Source organism: Camellia sinensis, chromosome 12 (assembly GCF_055761805.1).
Source record: "Camellia sinensis isolate YWXY chromosome 12, ASM5576180v1, whole genome shotgun sequence".
NCBI lineage: Eukaryota > Viridiplantae > Streptophyta > Magnoliopsida > Ericales > Theaceae > Camellia > Camellia sinensis.
In genome coordinates this window covers 93,610,495-93,627,135 of record NC_138972.1, presented here as the reverse complement: position 1 = coordinate 93,627,135, position 16,641 = coordinate 93,610,495, and positions in this window count along the sequence as shown.

The window sequence follows — 16,641 nt, the reverse complement described above, 5'->3', positions numbered from 1 at the left end:
TACTAGCAGCACTACTATTGCAAGACTAGTGAATTTCGCTGTGCATGTACTCTCTTTATAGGAAATTAGACTTAGAAAATATGAAGAATAAATACAAAGTGAAGAAGAAAATGACAATTTTCTATCCAAATTGAAGTGAGGGAGATGGAATTTATAAACTTCTATGTGACTCTTCAGAAAGGTTATGACCCTTCAAAAGGACACACCTTTCCATCTCAAGAGACACAACCATTGGAGTAATTGAAATTCAAATTTTCCAACAGGTATTGTAAGGAGAATCACCCTATTTTTAACGAAGATAAATTCCGTGACTAAACGAAATATAAGTTTATTTTGATGATAAATATTTTTCATTTAAAAAAATATAAAATAATTTTCAAATTAAAATGTTATATGTTTAAGCCCTACAAAAATAATAATAATAATAATAATAATAATAAAAATATAGAATTCTCACAGTTATACTTACAATAATGTGGTATTATGTGCCAATTTTTTATGGGAGCTTTATTCATAAATCCCATTTCTAAAACTTTTATATCATAAAACCCAAATCATTTTTTATTATTCCATTAGGTCCCATTTAGTGTAGTAAGACCAAAATACCCTCATTCTATTTCTCTCGGGCATACTCCATTCTCGTCCTTCACCGTCAACCATCGCTGACCACTACTATTCCACATCAATGCACCACTGCGAAGGTTTGCATCAAAAGGATTGAGGTTCGTTTTTCCTTTGGTTGTCGCCGGCCGTCGATTTACATATCCCACCCACAATGAGGACCAAAGGTAAGCACCATCTTTCCACCCTCTAGTTTTCAAACAATGATAATATAATCTAATCACAAATGTATATGTTCACATTGCCCTTGTTATTATTGTTGTTTTTGGATTTCATCTTGTAATGAACTCCCTATTTTCACTCTATCCATGTTGGTGATGTTGATTTTTTATTGAATATGAATAACATTAACAAACAAATATATAATTTACATTCCTTTGTTATTAATGTTTGTGGTTGTGATTTGCTAATGAACTTTGTTTTTTTCCCTTTGTCAATGTTGGTATTGCTGATTGTTGATAACCATAGAACCCCCAATTTTCATGTATTATTGTTTTATAATACACTCCCTATCTCCTCCCTTATGTCAATGTCAGTACATTCTGAACATAATGCCAATATTCACATTCTGACATCAATGTCAATATTTACCTTCTGATATAATGGAATATGATAGAGATATTAACAAAATTGTTAGTATTGTTGCTTGTTGATGTAGAGCCCCTAATCTTGGATGGTTGTCAACCCTTTTTTGATTCAATCTGAATTCCATTGTAAATAATGTGAATATTTACATCAGATTGTTAGATATTGGTAATGACTACAAACCAATGGCAACATTAACAACACAAGACTGTACCCATCGCACATATTTATATCATGTTTGATTTTGCTAGTTTGTTATTGTATCATGTTGGGTTATCATGTGCTATAACCTATTCATGTGAACATGTACACCAGCTATTCACATAATATTTCACCATGATCATCCCATTATTCACATAACATATAATTTATAGTTATTATCACTATTCATTTATGAACAATAACATTAAATTTGTTTGTATTTGAACAAACAGGTGTCCCCGTAAATTTCAAGGCAAAAGAAAGAAAGAGGAAGCCTGTGTCATAGGCAAACCCGATCAAACAACTAGTCCCGAACAAGTGAACATGAAAAAGGTCAACTATCGGTCTAATATAATTGGATTGGTGAAACTATTGAAAGGTATAAAATTTTCAAATGGTCAATTAAAATGCTATAGGAAAACACCATTTTGGCCCTTATTTGATTGTTTGATTAATAATGAAATTGACCTCAATCATTGCATGAAATACGATGATGTCATTGTACATATTGTGCAAACATTCAAGCCATCCAGTGGGAGGTTTTACATTGGGGAGAAGAACATTCAGATTTTTAGAAGTGATGTATCACTTATTTTTGGAGTGAACTGCGGCACTAAGCCAATGGACCTCTCTTATGGCGCGAAACCAACTACCGGTATCAGACACCGAGCGTGCAAGGATATTAGTCGATCAAGTGCAGCAAAAATACGTGAAATTCTGAATTAAGCATTTAATGGCACAAAGAAACAAGACAACAAAGAGGTTGCAAGATTAGTTTGCATGTATGCATGCGTGAAACTATTCTTTTCCACATCTGAAGAAACATTTGGATGGGCATTCTATTCATACATGGACCCATTGGACAAGATGATCAAGTATGACTGGGCTCAGAGCATCCGGGTAACTCTCATGGGGTCAGTGGGTCAAAATTGGGGAAAACCAGGACGAGTCACCGGATGTGTTATGTTGTTAATGGTAAATCCCATAAATCTTATTATATATGTAATATGAATATTCACAGGGCCTGTTCACTCCTGTTTATAAAAAAACAAATGTGACACACACATCGGTAGACACTAGTATAAATGTTGGCATCATTATAAACTGATGTGAATGTTCACAACAGTATGCAATGGTATGAACATTCACAATAAAATGATCTAATGTAAACATTGACACCAGTGTTTTGCTTATGTTGGCACGAAGACAAATGTAGTACACACATTGGTAGACAATGATGTCAAGGTTGACATTAATGATGTGAACATGCACATTAGTGTGTATTGACACAACCATTCATTTCAATGGCCACTGGTGTGAACATCCATATCAGTGTGCAATGATAGGAACATTCAAAACAGTGTGTACTGATATAAAAATTCACATAAGTAGTGTGACGACCACCACCTTAATTAAGTAAATTGATTATATATTGATTACATATTACGTGTTTAATTTTAATTATGCGATTATGTATTGTTAAGTGTTATCGATTGTCATGTGATTTATTGAATTTGTTATTAAGAACAGATAAGTTAGAATGAGAAATAAACTTGTCTAATTCGTAAATTTTAACATGCTAGAATTAAATTATTGGATAGGTAATTAGAACCTAATTCACACTTATATAATTAAATTTAGTGTAATTGAGATCATAATTTGATGAGGAGTAATTTAATTTGAGTGAATATAATTTAATTTAATTTAAAGAAAATTAGGAATTAATTAAAGCCATAGACAAATTAATTAGTGAATAAAATAAAATAAAAAGTAGAAGTATCCTATTTATAATAAATGATTTAATTAAGTGTGGTATGTATTGGGACATTTAATGATGTTGAGTGTGGGAGATTATTTTTTGGTGGGTGTACTGAGAATCTGGGTGTGTGCGAAGAAATCTGTGTGGGTGTGGGTGTGTGTGTGCTCAGCAATCTGGTGGGTGTACTGAGTAACCATATTTGTATGTATAATTTAGTAGTGAGAGAAAGATAGAGAGAAGCTTGGGTGGAAGAAGAAGAGAGCTAGGGAGATTCATCTCCTAATCTAAAATTAAACTCTTGGTATGTATTTATCTTTACATTTTGTATCATCTAATCCATGGAATTAAAAGGATTATGGGAGTAATTGCATGAACTAGCTTGAAGATGATGAATACGGAAGTTTTGCATATATATATATATATATGCATATATGTATATATGTGTGTGTGTGTGTGTTGAATCAACATTTATGAGCATGAATATGTAATCTATGTTGAATTTCAGAATTTATTCTTACATATATCCTTGATTTAAAGAGTTTTGAAGTCTAACCTCATGTTTTGAAAGCCATTGTTGTGAGTTTGAAACTAATCTATACATGCATGAACATTTGAGACCCATTTATGAAAGAATCATGAGATTTGTGCAAGAGACTTGAGAATAATTATGTATTTGAATTTCCTGAAGTATTTACAAATTTATGAAAGTGTTTTCATGGATTAATGCAAGGCAAACTCCATTTTTGAAGCTTGAACCTAGTTTTGGAAAAACCCAGAAATTAGGAAGGAATGAAGTAATTTGAAATGGATTGTTGTAAATTGCGGGTCATAAAGGCGACAGAAACCGAAATTAATTACTTTATTGTGATCAGTGTAATTTTTAGAGTCTATTGTGAAATTTAATTAAAAAATTGATTCAGGTCAAATTAAGTAGATTAAATTCAATTAACTTAAGTTATAATTAATGTACTTAAGCTTTGATTAATTAAATAAACTGATTGAGCCTATATATATATATATAATAGCTTATATTCTTGAGCTCAAAATATGAGGGAATTAGTGGGCTTTGTAGAGAGAGAGAGAGATATACAACTCGAAGAAGAGAGTTTTTTTTTTAGAGAGCTTAAGGAAGACATTGGAGAACAAGCTTAAAGCTTCATAATTCAACAAGTTACGATAGGAATTTCTTAAATTCTTGAATTTAATGTTAGACAATCTTCACTGTATTTAAATAGATTAATTCTGTTGTGTACTTAACAACAACTAGAATATAAAAGAAATAAAGGAAATGAGAGAATTTGTTTGATTACAAAAATCAAACTAGAAATAAAAATAAATAAATAAAAACAGATTTTATTTTGTTACTAAAACAAAATTAAAATTTGATTTAAATAAATAATAGTAAAACATAAAATAAATAAAAAAATAACTTACTTGATTAATCTATTGAATATTATTCTGATCAAGTCTAGTGTTTGACACTGTGTCCTTAAGACAGATTCATCCTCTCCACGGTACTTTCAGAATGTGAACGTCTATCTCCCAAGATGAAATGATCAACTACAAACAATAGCAGCACTACAAATTGTTTGCCTTACGAACACACTTAGTGTTTACGCTCTTTCTTACAAAAATTAAATGCAGCAAAATGAAGAATAAATTTGCAGAGGTGAAGTACGAAACTTCTGAATGTGTTAAACATCAAATAAGGACTGTCCTATTTATAGTGCTGCATGTTTTGAATTAAACAGGTGCAAATCTATTTGAACAGGTATGAAACCTGTTTGGTTTTGAATTTAAATAGATTTGAATCTGTTGGGTTCACAATTCAAACAGATAAAAACAAGAAGGGCCCTGTTTAGGTGTACAGTAAAATTGGACTAGTTTATTTCTGGAATTAATTTGAATTCTGGATTTTATTTTACCAAAAAATAAAATTAAATTCAAATGTTTTTGACCTAAAAAGATAGGTATTGGGCCGGACAAGCCCAACCCAACCTCACACCACGCACCCGCGCCCAAGCCCAACCCGGACAAACGGCGGCGGCGACGCGCGTGTGGTGATTTTTGAGTCCAATGGGTCTAGCCCATTTTGCCTATAACCTCCCTCTCTAAAACACTTGGGTACCCCTTGGGGCACCCCAAGTTCCAATCTCATGCCTTATAAACCCATTCAAAACTTCCCATCAAATCAATGTGGGACAAGCCTTATTCAAACCTTTAAGGATTTTCCACAAAAACTCCATTTCCATGGAGCATACTTTGGCTTCAATTTTCCATTCACTCGGTAATGGTTTTGAGCAACCAAATATACCACGTGAATCACAACGCGGCATAGAACGCGTTACCACTTTGACTCGCGAAAATCAACGCACGGGGCCCACCTAAATATTAGACCAAAGTTAGGAAAAAATCTGTTTTTTACCCAGATTTTCCAAACCATTTCCAACATTTAAGACATCTACATTCATATCTTCTTGAAAGTAAGCTTAATTGAGAAAGAATCATGCATGATTAAGAATATATTGTGATGTAAATTGAAGTAGGACACCTACATGAGTTTGTATGGTTGGATTTGAAGAAAGTAGTTCATAAACATGACATGCATAGTATAGCAAATCATGTTTAATTGAGAGTTTTTGGGTTAAATTAATGTTAAGAATTCATATCAGCATAAAAGTGAAGAATTGAGAGAATTGAGTTCGCATTTTGCACACTGTCCGCTCGAGCGCTCAAGCCTTTTTAGCATATTTTGACATGTTGTTCTGTGTTTATATCTTTGCTTCTGTCTTCTTCTAAGTATTTCTAAGCATGAATTATGACTCATTAAGATACTGATATGTAAAGAAACAACATGTATGATTGAATTAGAATGAGAAGATAAAATATGAGATTAAAACAATGCGGTTCAATGTGTCTGGTAAATGTGATATGTTGGTTTGAACGTTGTGCAAGGACACCAACCTACTCGAGGTGAGTAATCTCTTTGTAATGGTATTTTTGTATGAATTACTTTGAAATTAGTTTCGCTAGACGAAGAGTTATGAAATATGACAAAGTTTACAAATAAATCCTTTAAAACTAAAAGTTATGCTTTGAAATATCAAATTGTCTACAATGTGATCTGTTTCTTGAAAGGAAATTTGCTAAGGAGTGAATGGATTCCCTTTGAACAACTAATAAGAAAATATGTTTTGATCATTTAGTAACCACTGTTTTGTCTATGATCCGTAAATGACGTTTTGTATAAGTTATTGGACCGTTGTAAATATTTTGTTATAAATGACAAGTTTTAACTTCCGTTATGTTTATGTCGATCCCTAGTGGTTGTTATGTCTATGTTGACCCGTTGCGGTTGTTATGTCTAAGTCGATCCGTTGCGATCGTTATGTATATGTTGATTCGTTGCAATCGTTATGTATATGTCGATTCGTTGCAATCGTTATGCCTATGTTCTCGTTCCATTGTGGACATTCTACTAATTTGCTAACCAGTATTATTGGATCATATCACGAAATGAAAGTCGCACTAAATGGTATGAAGAACTTTATGACTTCTGAATGTATATGTTTGATAAATACTTAGTTTCGTCATGAACATTTTGTACCATATTTTGCTAAAGGTCTAGTAATGCTTTTGACAATGTACTACGCTATGTGTTGATCTATGGAAAGTTTACTGAAGGTTTATGGAACTTTATTCATTAGTACAAGTATTCAAAAAATATTTTGAACATTGTTTTGCTTATATAAGCTGTGAATCTTTACATTGGGATTATTCACTGAGCTCTACCTCTCTGGTTAATATATGTATGTAGGTGATCGGGCACCGGATCAGAGTTAGTAGCGCCGACTCAAACTTTCTTTTTGTCAAGCCAATTATTGCGCCTCACCACGAGGTTTCAAGCCAACACGTGTCAAAGCATTTTGGGTGGTTTTGATTCACCCTTTTGAAATCAGTCTAGTGGCACGAGTGGTTTATGACTTTTGTTTGTATTGTTTTGATTATGGGATTTAATTCCCTAACTTGTGTTTCATTTTGTATATAAGTGTTTATGGACTTAAGTGTTGTGCATACATAAATCTTTGAAAGTGGGTTTGTACATTTAAGTCCTCACAGCTCGTTGGACGTTATTTTCTATTATTGGATTGGCTTCCGCCAGCCCCTTTTATTGTGTTATTATCATTATTGTTAAGTAGGCCTTTGGTAATCACGGATTACTGGTCGGTTACGACGCTAAACCTATAGGGGCGGGTTTGGATCGTGACAAGTAGACATTGGAGTGAACATTCACATCAGTGTGTACAAAGAAATGTACAAATGTAGCACACACAACAATATGATCTAATATAAACATTGACACCAGTTTGGCATCATTACATTCAAATGTAGCAAACAAATGTACAAATGTTGCACACACATCAGTTTGGCATCATTACAACCTGATGTGAACCTGATGTGAATGTTCACAACAGTATGCAATGGTGGGAACATTAATAATAAAATGTTCTAATGTAAACATTGACACTAGTGTTTTGCTCATGTTAGCACCAAGACAAATGTAGAACACACATTGGTAGGCAACGATGTCAAGGTTGACATCAATGATGTGAACATGCACATCAATGTGTATTGATACAACCATTCATTTCAGTGGACACTGGTGTGAACATCCACATCAGTGTGCAATGATAGGAACATTCATAACAGTGTGTACTGATGTAAAAATTCACATAAGTAGACACTGGTATAAACATTCACATCAGTGTGTACAAACAAATGTACAAATGTAACACACACAACAATATGATTTAATGTAAACATTGACACCAGTTTGGCATCATTACATTCAAATGTAGCAAACAAATGTACAAATGTTGCACACACATCAGTTTTACATCATTACAAACTGATGTGAATGTTCACAACAGTATGCAATGGTGTGAACGTTCACAATAAAATGTTCTACTGTAAACAATGACACTGGTGTTTTGCTCATGTTGGCACCAAGACAAATGCAGCACACATATTGGTAGGCAACGATGTCAAGGTTGACATCAATGATGTAAACATGCACATTAATGTGTATTGACACAACCATTCATTTCAGTGGACACTAGTGTGAACATCCACATCAATGTGCAATAATAGGAACATTCACAACAGTGTGTACTGATGTAAAAATTCACATAAGTAGACATTAGTGTGAACATTCACATCAGTGTGCTGCTGACGCAAACATTGACAACAGTGTTTACTGATATGAACATGCAAGTGTTAATTTTTTTGAAATCAACATTGATGTTTGTTATTTGTTTCAGTACTGGTTGTGTGAGCACACAACCATCTTATAACCCCGCAAACCCAATGTCATTCCTCGGTGTGTGCAGTGGAACCTCACAGCTTTACATACCAACATGAAGTCCATATATTTGCCGAAGCTTGGTTTAAATGAGGTAAAAGTACACCTCAAAATGTTGTGAACATTCACGTACTGACACAATGAACTATGTAACTAACATAATGTTTCCAATTCCAGGTATATGACGGCGAGCTAATGGCATCTCCAATAGAAGCAAAGATGTACCATCATACCAATTTGATGGTGGATCCCAAACATGAGGATTCGTCGAGTGCAACATCCAAACTAGATGAAAGCAAACAAGATGAAAGCAAAGACAATGACGGCAGTGACAACTGTGATGGAATTTCTGAGGATGTAGTTGACCTAAATGATGTTAATGATGACATGAACACCAGCTTTAACAACCCCAATGCTAAGAGAGGGATCATCGTAGCACAACCAACTGAATCGGATATCATACATGTGTTTATAGAAGAAAATCGAAAAGCTTGGGGTCTGGTACGACAATGGGAAGCAAAATACAAACACTTAGAAGAATCATGAGAGTTGAGGGCAAGGGTGATCGCTATACTTGAAATCAAATTATTCGACCAATTGAGCCCATCCAATGTGGACATGGAGATCAAGAATTGCATGGAGCGGAAAGATGCAGAAATTGAGCGGTGGAAAAAATTGGTCATCAACCTAGAATGTGAAAAAACGATTCTTCAAGACCTTTACGATGATCATTCCATCCATATTATCACGTAAGCCGAAGCACAAAGGTTCATGACATACTTAAGAAGTATCACATTGCACCACCAGCCCATTGCACCACTGAAAGACATTCTCAGCCCACCATCTAGGGAGAAACATATCAAGCAGAAGGTACAGAGAGAGCACCACTTAACTAACTTTCAATACCCCGACATGTCTGGCCAAAAGAAAGAAAAAGAGAGAGCTAAAGACCAATCCCAAACAGTCCACATTGTACAAGATGTGGCCAAACAACCACAAACAAAGCACCCAACAAAATCTAAGAAGTTAACATTGACCAACAAAATGAAGGTTTGGACCAACATGAGCAAACTTAACAGGCAAAAAGTCCAAAATTTGCACAAGAATGATAGTAATGAGTAAGTGATTATACACATTGAGATTGTATTTATTTTAATGATGATATAAAGCTTCACATCTGTATGTAATGGATTAGATCATTTTATAATTATGCAATGTTAACATTCACATTTTTTGGTATCACAATGCACAGGTTGCTTGTATGGAGAGGGGACTCAAAATCTAGAAACATGTATTTTGATGACATTATACACATCATCAAGGAAGAATCAATACACAACAGCGTCTGACACTCGCAAATTTATACAAAACATATATACACACAGACACACTGTATAGACACTAGAAATAATGTACTGCCACCCCTCTGTTTGTGCAGGTGATAGATGTATATAGCGAAATACTACTCGAACTATAAAAGCTGGTCAACCAAACTTTGGAGGATTCAACATTCATCTTCATAAGCACATGTTTGGTAATAACTAGACTATTGGTTTGTCTATGTACAATGTTTATGTGAATGTTCACATGAACAGTATTTGAATTGCATGTTGAATAGATGTGAATGCTCACCTCAACATTGTGTGATTATATTATTGACTTACATCAATATTATATAACTAATTGAGAAGTTAACAAATGTGAACATTTACAACCATAATACATTATATGACTGATTGACAAATTAAAGATATGAACATTCACATCTTTAACAGTGAACATTGATATAAATACTTGGTACATAATTATATGTCCATTGTGTGCAAAAAGTCATGCCAGAGTACCTCCTCCACAAGAGAAGTAAACTGATTGATGTACATATCATAACTATCAAGGTCAGAGATATTTCATCTTCCCAATACACCACGACTTCCACTGGATGATCGTTGTCTACGACGCCAAAGACAATCTATGAAGGCATTATAACTCATTATGACCAAGACCCGGTATACATGACCCGTTTATTGACCAAGCACAAATAGTCGTATGTGGCTGACACATATCATAATTGTCATGATGTGTAATATTGGAACTTGAATATATGCACTATGTTGCTTTGTGCCTAATATGAAATTTCATTCTTCCCTCCATGACAGAGGGACTACATCAAGGCAGTGGTGCGCACTATTAGACCATCATCACCACTATGGACCAAGTTACCAGGCCAAGATCCAGCACAACCAATCATATTAGTAGACGTCTGTCCTCAGCAAGCATCTGAATCGTAAGCCTCACATCAATTTGTACACATCTTCTACAACCATTATACGCACCTAAATTTCAAATTCTAACAATAATAACTTTGCATTTTCAGGGTGGATTGCGGGCCCGCAGTGTGTTACATCATTAGGGCACAGTATATTGTGAGGAAATTGTTGACAGCCTTAATCACTTTTAATGGTGTCACATAAGAGACTCATTAATACACATTTTCCTAAATCACACAAAGACAGTGCAATATGAAAACCTATAGATGGGGGTGTCCACCTATAACTGTTATCTATATTTAAGACAGTTTAGTATCAATAGTTTTGACATATTGGAGCAGACTAGCTTAAGTGTAAATCAATTCTCTATCATTGCTTGTACTCCAATTTTTCATTCAATATATGTATATGCATTTTGAGGCTTATTTCGTGTTGATCATTCGCATTAAGATTGTATTTATTTTTTGCCACACACGACATGATGTGAATTTCCACAACATGAAACGATCAAACACATTCTTATATGTTAAAAGCCTCACTCCATGGATGTGAATATTGCTTAAAGTATTATTGTAACACAATATGACAGGTGTGAATATCATATTTCTTAACACATAAGTGAATATTCGCAGCAAATAATTTGATGATGTGAATGGTTACAAATGATGTGAATATTCACATCATATGTTTTGATGTTGTAAATAGTAACAAGCATGTCAATATTCACACCGCGCCCATGCATGCATCATAATATACACAACAACATTTGGTTTTGCTAGGAAAAAACACTCACAATGACAATTCGTAATACAAATCTGAATATTCACATCAAATGATTTGGTAATGTGAATGGTTACAGTGATATAAATATTCATGTTAACTACTTTGATGCTGTTAGTGGTAACAAAAATGTGAATATTCACACCACACACATATATGCATCATAATATACACAACAAAATCTTATTTTGCTAAACAAAACCACGCATAATGCTACTGTTTTAGGTACAACAAACAAAAAAGATAAACAAATCAATACTAAGGAAATTAGAAAAAAACATAGTATTATGTTTGGCAAATACACAAACTTGATTCCAACACACTTTATGCCCGTTGTCACACAAAACATAATCTTATTCCAAACAAGAATAAAAACCCCACACATACAATGTTGAAATGAACTTTGCATATCCTATATCGGCTGCTTGCATGATTTCCGATTGTGGCTACCCAACTTATCATATCTCCCGCACCTTATTTGCTTCAATTTCTCCCCCCTTGATGGAATCTTATTCTTCTTCGGCCTACCGGGTGGTCTTTTTACAGTTGGTGGGTATATGGTGAGGTCCGTGGGATCGAATGATGGTTTTTTCACCAATGGTATATGGAATATGGCACCTGAGTATGCTGCATGATACGTCTCGACATGAAAATAATGTTCAACACAATCGCTGAGATTGTACCGATTCTTCTGAATTGCAATAACAGCATGGTTACATGGGAAGCCGTTGATCTACCATTGAAAACAAAAACAGGTACGCCTCGCAATATCAACCGTGACAGATGGTATCAAATGAACCTCCAATACATCCTCATTGGCCTTGCTAACCTGCCAAGACCTACTGTCATTGAACGAATCAAGAAGCATGGTTTCAAATGTAGAACAAATAGCCTAATTTCAATTGTTCTCTTGGTCCTGCCGCGCCAACATTTTTCGCATCAACTGAGTATGAATAATATCCACCGTTTGAGTGATAGGAAGATTACGTGATTTTATGATCCAATTATTAAACGACTTCGCTGCATTGGATGTCATCTTTTCATAACGCATGCCCCTGCAAAATATAACAACATTACACAATAATTGAAATGAATTTTCTTGACCTGAATATGACATTTCACATCAAATATACATTAAGCATATAAACCTACATGAAATATGAATTTGCCCAGTGCTCAGGTGCCAACTCCTTCAAGAAACTATGTGTTCGTTGCTTACCCTCCTCCTTTAATTTCTTAAGTTTTTTTATGAAAACCCACCACAGTTGGCTCATATGCACGATCACCCAAACTACTAACCAAGTGGTCCCTAAATTGATTACCAACACCCTTCGTCCAGTCCCTTAAATTGTTCTTCAAGTGTTGTAAGTAATAACCGTGGTGAGCTGATGGGCATACCTTTGGCATCGCTTCTAATAACCCAATATTATGATCACAAATGAACGTAATTTGTTGCCTAGTATCAACAACCTTCCCAAGCTTGTGCAAGAACCATGACCAATTGGTCGTAGTCTTTGAATCAACAATCGCAAATGCTACAGGAAATAAACCTACGACAAATACAACACAACAACATCGAACACATGAACACAATATTCCAATGTGAATATTAACAACAAAGTGTTAAATTAAAAACACGAATCAAACAGGTGTTGTGAAGATCTACATCATGTCAATATTCTATTACTCTATTTTGCTTACATGTGAATTCTTGTTGGCATGTTGTAAATAATAACATCTTATTATTTCACTTGTTAGTGTCAATATTCACATTCTGACATGAATAAAATGTAATGTAAATATTTACATCAGTTAAAAACCAATAAATACTAACCATTGTTCCCATTTTTCACCGTTGCGGCAAGTAGTTGACCTTTATACCTTTCTTTCAAAAACGTCCCATCAAGGAATAACAACGGTTGACAAAAATTGAACCCCAAAATACACGTAGCAAATGATATAAAAAAAGGGCTAAATTTTTGAGTGCTCGAGTCGTAGTCAGTATTAACATAACTTCCCGGATTGTAACGCATCACGACATCCGAATACCATCGTAACTTGTCAAAAGATAATGAGTGATCCCCGTGAATGACTCCCCTTGTTTTCTCTAAGCCCAACCACACAACATGGTGGCTTACATCCAACCTATAGTCCCGCTTCAAAATACTGACCACCTCACACGGGCGAGTTAATGGCTTATCCCTAGCAATTTCAAAGATAATAGTCGATACCAAATCAGAACTGACTCTCGGATTTTTCGACGTTCGGACATCCCTACCACAGCTATGTACGTTACTCAACCTCTTAATATAGAAAAATCCATTTGCTGGTTGTGCTCTACAATGTATAACCCAAAGGCAACCCCTATCCTCACGCATCGTACATACCACAGTAACCCTCGCTCTCTTATTCTTGACATACTTAAATTAGAACCCACATTGGATTGCATACTTGTATAAAACATTACAAAATTCTTTAACACTCCTATAAATCGTTGTCCCACGTGTGTAATACCATCGGCCCAAGGGCTGACAACAATTTTTTCTCCTTATAGTGGCAAAATCTCTGGAGTGCATCCATTTCATCCCCACCCCCCACACGCAGTGAACCAGAGCTACTAGACTGACCAACTTCACTTTTCAACTCAACAACAACCTCTATGTGTTGAACCCCCATTGATTTGGCAAGTAATAACATACTTTGAAACTCATCATCATTGTCCAAATTACACCTATTAATCCCAGGTAGCCGATAGAACAATGAAACACAATCAACAGATAATTCGCTCCATTTTTCACACACACACATGCACTCCACGAAACGTGTATAAGACAGTACTCGCACCACATTTATTACAATAGTATTGCCCGCATATGAGCACACCAACAACGTAAAGGTATCTATCTGTTGCAAAGACATAAAAATAAAGAAGTGAACAACCACATTATGAACACACAAACACCACAAAAAAGGTTTATAACAACTGTATATGAACATTGACATCATACCAAAAAAAAAAAATCGTTAAGTCTATAATTTGCACAGCTAATCCCAAAATCGAACACTTTATGAACATTCACATTATTCATGCAATGTGAATATTTACCACATTCAAAAAAACAGGGACATAACTCAAACACATGACTAGCCAAAACCTTAAGACAATGAAGTTGCATGTCCACCAATACCAGAAAATGAAGTTGGAAGCAAAAAACAGAGCATACAATCCTTCATATAAATACAATCACAAATGGCATGCATCCATTACATACTAACCTTAAGACAATATAATCAAACAGAGCACAGTATTCGTCTTCTTCAAACAGAGCACTACTCGTTCTCTCGTCTGATCAATGTTTGACTTCGCAATAATGTAAACAAACAGAGCACACTGTTTTTCTTCTTCAAATATAAGAGAAACCCTAACACAACCAAGAATCACACAACACATCAATTCACAATGACAATGAAACTACATGACAACCAACATGGGGAACTACCAAAACATAATGATAGTGTTTATTTTTTCCTGTGTAATATATAACAATATTAAATATAGGGGTATAATAGTCTCAAAAAGTAGTGTAAAATAAGAAAAAAGACTTTATGGAATAAAACTATAAATACATTAGACTAAGTGGAATATAAATTTCCTTCATGGACATCTTGGGTTAAAACACTCCTAAATGGAATTTATCAATAAAAACCCCATTTTTTATTTGTAACACATTCAATGATATATGACCAAACTCCCTTATCACATCATTATGTTTGTGGATAGATTTGTTGATCTCTAACATTGCTTATATTTTTGGTTAAATGCTCTTATATCACTTAATTATTTCACTGAATTATTTATTTATTTTTATATGTGATGTTTACGTGATAGGGTGGGTTCTACTTTAAAAAATATGATCACCATTGAGTATCTCTAATGTTTCATCAAATTTGATGTAAATTTTGATCTAATATGATACTCTCTATTGGTAATTTAAAATTTGTATCAACTCTTTCTACAAAATTCCTAATTCATCCCCAAAACCTTCACAAAATGAAGTTGCACCCTATAGAAGATAAAGTTACACTCTACACAAGGTACTTGCACCCTTCACACTGTGACTAAATCAATGACTCTTTCCCTTCATCCTGTTCTCTCTCTCTCTCTCACAATGAGTTTTGTCTCTCTTAACCTGAAAAACCTAACATTTCATAAAAACTCATGGGAGCTCAAATTCGAGATTTCAGTATTGAAGTTCAAGGTCAAAATGACAGATGAGGACATAAAAGATATTTCGATTTTATAAAAAATATTATCGTTGAGAATTTAATGAAAGAATAAAAACTCTATTGAGAGCATCTCTAACGGTAAACCAAACCTAACATCAGATTTCAATTTTGGTGAAAAAGTCACTTTTTGGAGCTCCAAAAGTTTCAGCAAATTGGTATCAAAATGAGAATTCACAAAAAAATTTATGAAAGTGAGAACAGGGTACAGATTTCACTACTTTACTGTACGTGACCGTTGGAGGAGACCAACCGGTCAACCAATCAGTTGACCGGCCGGTTGACCAACCGATCGACCGATTCCCTTTCAAATAGGTAGTTCAAACCAGTCAAAAAGGTTCACACAGGTAAAAAATAAATAAATAAATAAATTTTTTTGCCTTACCGATCGACTCACCGGTCGACCCTCCCTTTTGATGCACGGTTGGAGGAAGAAATATCAGATTGAGAAAATTAATTTTTTTTTTACTCAAATTTGGTGAAAAATTTGGTTCACGATTGGAGATGGTCTGATTTGATGAAATTTTGATCTCGCCCCATAGTAAAGTCCCCTGAACAGAACTTTCTCTCTCTAAATTTGAGAGTTTCTCTCTCTACACTTATCTCTCCCTAGGGTTTCAAGTGTAAGTGGCGGCTGGGGATGGGGGAGGGGGTTTCCGACAGCCTTTGGCCTCCTTTCTCCTCCTTCTACCCCTCCTCTCTCTTTCTTTTCCATGCTTTTTATTCAATAACTTGGAAGTTCTTGGCTTTCCACCATTCTTCCTCTTTTTGTAAGGTGTTTA